This window comes from Dipodomys ordii, unplaced genomic scaffold, assembly GCF_000151885.1.
Source record: "Dipodomys ordii isolate 6190 unplaced genomic scaffold, Dord_2.0 Scaffold3, whole genome shotgun sequence".
Classification (NCBI taxonomy): Eukaryota; Metazoa; Chordata; class Mammalia; order Rodentia; family Heteromyidae; genus Dipodomys; species Dipodomys ordii.
This window is the reverse complement of record NW_012267219.1, coordinates 1953404-1957654: the sequence shown is the minus strand read 5'-3', so window position 1 is coordinate 1957654 and position 4251 is coordinate 1953404. Positions and strand designations below refer to the sequence as shown.

The window sequence follows — 4251 nt, the reverse complement described above, 5'->3', positions numbered from 1 at the left end:
AGTGCTCGCGGCCCGGCCCTGCTCCAGGTGAGGCCTGGACCCCACCTCCGGGGCTGGCGGATCCCCCGGTGCCAACCCCGGGACTCAGGACCGGACCCTCCCTCTCCCCGTGGGAGCGGCTCTCCCCACACACGCCCCTCACCCCCCTTCTTGAATGGCCCGTTTCTCCCCTGTCCTCTGCGACCGGAATGCTGGGTCTCCCCACGCCGCTCCGCCATCGGCTCCCGGGGTCCCCCTCCTATGCTGGGCCCAGGATCTCCCCTCTGCCAGGAAAAAGAAAAAGAAAAAAAACATCTCCCGCGGTCTAGGTTTTGCCGCCTCCTCTCTGGAACTCGCGCTTTCCCACGCCATTCTAACCCCGATGGGAGGGCGGATAACCGCCACCCCAACAACTCTCCTTGCTTGTAGGAAGCGCGGGAGGAGGGGGAGACAACTTAGGCCACAGTTACTATCCAGCCTGGCTTCACTCAGCCCTTCAAGTTCAACCAAATCCCACCTAAAAGCTTTCCCGCGGCCCTCTTCCCTACCCACGTCTCGATGTTTGGGGTCCGACCTCCGTACCGCCCACCGAGCCTAGGTGGGAAGGGCTCTCTTCTTGGGCTTGGGGTTGGCTGTTCTAGCCTAGGAACGCCCCTCCCCCAGAGCCCCCGGAGGTGGGGGCCAGTTCGCAGCGGGAACCTTGTGGTCCTGACCTCTAGCGGCTGTTAGCGGGGCAGAATGGAGTGAGGCTGAGTCTCCGAGGGAATTGGGGTGCTAGGTAAGGCAAGGAAGCCCCACTTTCTCCATTTTCAGATGCCAAGGGAACCACTTTCTCCATTTTCAGATGCCAAGGGAACTCCCAGCCCCTAGGAAATATGGGCTCACCACAGAGATGCCCATTGAAAAGCTGGGGAATCCGAGGGGCACAGGCCGACTTGGAGGGAAGAGAGGGAAAGGTTTACTGATAGACCATCCAGCCTCTCCAAAATATAAGGGTGATAAAAACTAGATTGGCTTCAACCTAAGAGGGAGGGCAAATCGACTGGAATGGTTTACAAGGCTGAGAGCCATTTCTACTAGACCCTATTAATAGTATGAGCTGTCTCACGAGCCTGAGGAAGGAAGGTAGTTTTGTTGTTCTGACAGTCCTGGGGCTTGAACTCAGGGCCTGGGCTCTGTCCCTGAGCCTTTTTGTGCTCAAGACTAGGGCTCTATCACTTCTGGCTTTCTTGAGTCATTAATTGGAGACTCTAGATCCTCAGATCTCAGCCTCCTGAGTAGCTAGGATTACAGGTGTGAGCCACCAGCACCCTGCTAGGAAGGTGTTGTGTGTGTGGTGTACAATTAGCCCTGCCTTCATTGGGAAATACACCTTACCCCAAGTCCAGCTGCACCCATAGCACCTGCTTTCATTCCTTCCCCCACCTCCAGAATTAGGAGAGTGGTTGTCAGGATTTGTTTCAGACTCTTCTGAGTCACCATCTAGGGGTCCTGGAGGGCATTGGGGGAAATCAGCAATGGTACTGGGGTTGGATGGCAGAAGTGTCTGGAAGGGGAGAGGGAATATGCAGGCCTACTTCTCCCACGCAGCCATCTGGTTCTCCAGTGGAGCCAGGCACTATGGCAGCTGACCCGAGTCAGGAAGGTGAGAAAGGTAGAGCAGGTGCTAATTTCTCATTCTCAGGCCTGACTTGAGGGAAGTTTTGGTCTAATCCTTAAAGGCTCTTCTCACAAGTTACTGATACTATGATCATTTCTTCTGGTACTTTCTTAAAGAGAGTTGAGTGGATGGATGTATTGGTCACATCTGATTGGATTGAGGAATGTTTGGACACATATAGGGTCAATCTGCCCTCTGTAGCCTGGGTAGGGTGAGAAGGGCAACAAACTGCTATCAGGGGGGAGACATTTGTGGGGCACATCGGCAGCAAGCCTCAGCCTTCAGGGAGCTAGGAGGATCCCCATAAAGCCAGGACTCATTCAGGGATGTAGGTGGTTGTCTTTTTGTACCAAATAGGAAAAGTAGATCCTGTCCCATTTTTCTAGCCCCAAGTGGTCCTGTCCTACTCTATCCCACCGCTCCTGGCAGAGATACCTAGAGGTTGCCCTGGAGACTAGGCCTGGGGCTCGGAAGGGGTGGGGACAGTCAGTGGGGCACAGGAGTAACCGGCTCTTCCGGAGCCCTGTGGAGCCAGCGGTGGGTGTGTGTGGGTGTGTGGTGGTGGAGCGAAGGGGCGTGGCTACAGCCCGTCTGACTGGCGCAGGCTCCACCCCCTCCCGCCTGCCTAGTCTCCCACTGGCTAGCTTAGCGACTGGGGCGGATGTAGAAGATTCTCTCCTGGCCCTGGAAGAGGGAAGAAAGAGGAAAAGGGATACCAGCTCTCCTTCCCACCTGCTTCCTCACCCCCACCGCCCTTCAGGTGCCAGTACAACCTACCTTTATTTTTTATTTTGGAATTAAAGAGGCATTTCTCAGCAGAAGTTGGCTGGCCTCTCCATCCAACGTGGGCTCAATTTACTCAAGGACTAGCAGGCTACTGTGGAGCTAGTTGTCAAGTGTCTTTTATTCTCCCTCCCTCCCTGCAAGGTGACCTATAAATCTGTGGGACTATAAATCTGTCTGACATGGAGAAGAGAAGGACTTTAGTTGTCTTCTCCTTCCCTTGGTAATCTACTTATCTCCGAAGGAGAGAAACCCTCCTTAGCCTTTGCTGGCCCTCTCCGTAAGGCATTCCTTCTTATCCTCTAAAGTATTTATGGGTGGAGTTCTCCCCCCCCCCTCAGAAAAAAGCCCACTCATCTGTGGAGTTAGGATATCCAATCTAGACCAGTCGATTAGGCCCCACCTTGCCTTGTCCACACTCCTTTTCCAGGTATTTTTCTCTGGCAACCCCCGAAAGACCAAAGTTATTTGGTGGCACTCCTCAACCTGCCAGTTGTATCATCTCTTCCAAAATGCTCAGCCTGAGCTTTTTACACGGTTTGGGCTATTTTTTTTTTTAAATAGAAATCCATTGGACTGAATTGAATGGGAGTTATCTTGAAATGAATCCTGTGAAGTGAGAGTTGTAAAGAAAGGAAACTTAAAAAGCTGGTTTCCTTTCTAGTTGTATTTTATCCACTGTTTGACCTTGAAGAAGTCAGTGAACCTCTCTGGGCCTTCTCCATCTGACAAATGAGGGATTGAACTACTACTTATATAAGCTCTAACATCATGTTTCCTACCCTGGGGTCTACAGTGTTTTAGGAGAAGACAGCCAATTCCTCTAATGGGTTTTATTATGTTTCTGTTCCCAGATTCCACACAGCTATGTAATCCTGTCAAAAAAAAAGTATTAGAACTGAAAAGTAGGTAGACATTTCTGGCTTCTCTATTTGTTGGTGAGCTTTCTGCTTATCCTCTCTGCCCTCTGACCCTGTTTAGACTAGAATCGAGTTGTCTGGACCCAGAGCCTAGCCTCCAATCCCTATGCTCAGGAATCTTTCCAACGCCCAAGGCCCTGCAGATGTCGTCAGGAAAGTGGTGATCTAGGCAGGCCCAGGCTGCCCGGACAGGACAGAAGGTAAGTAGGTGGCAGGCTCTTGCCTCTGTCACCCTTTTGCCAGGACTAAATAACGCCCTAACCTTTTCACTTCCATTTTTCCACTGCCTCGCCCGGGAAATAAAACTGCCCCTGAGACTATAATCCAGGCGCCAGTCCCAGAAAGCGGCCCATGCCTTTGGGTCTATAAATGTGGCCTCGTCTCTTGGGTTAACCTTGGGATTGTGGCACGCCTTTCCGGAAAGTTCGGCTCTTGGGAAGCCTGCCTGCCTGCAGCCCACCGGGAGGTTGGGCTGCCGAGGGAGCTGCCCGTGGGGCGGCCGGCTGGCAGACCCCAGCGGCGCTAGGACCCAGATTCGGGCCTGGCAGCCGGGCGGCGGGGCGCTAGGACCCTGTGGCGGAGGCCGGGGAGGGCGGCTCTCCTCCGGCCGCAGCTTCCCCGCCCCCTCCGGCACCGACTCTCTCCTCCCCCGCCGGCCATGTTGGCTCCGCTCGGGCCCCGCGGTTGAGCCGCGTCCCCCTCCCCCCTCCCGCACCCCCAAACCCCCTTCCCCGGCCGGCGTCTCCTCCCCTCCCGGCGCCCGGAGCGCGGCCATGTGAACCGCCCGCCCCCCGGCGGGGAGACGAGCCCCGAGCCCGGCCTGACGCCGCCGCCGCCTCAGGTTTGTGGGGGGCCGTGGCCGGGTGCCTGAGGGAAGGGAGCCCCGTTTTCACGCCGGGCTTCCCCGTG

At 55.2% G+C, this 4251-nt stretch overlaps 1 protein-coding gene across 5 annotated transcripts in view; it reads left to right on the top strand.

Moving 5' to 3' along the window:
* The window catches only part of Baz2a (bromodomain adjacent to zinc finger domain, 2A), a 42164-nt gene that overhangs the window by 1332 nt on the left and 36581 nt on the right, over positions 1-4251 (top strand). For 3 of the 5 annotated variants that reach the window (XM_013021487.1, XM_013021477.1, XM_013021447.1), the window contains exon 1: positions 4099-4183. The exons of 1 other annotated variant lie outside the window; for it this stretch is intronic. The gene's annotated coding sequence lies outside the window, so the exon portion shown is untranslated. Of the gene's footprint in view, positions 1-3403; positions 3543-4098; positions 4184-4251 lie in introns of those variants that run through there. One more of the 5 variants, XM_013021457.1, reaches the window with a different exon arrangement.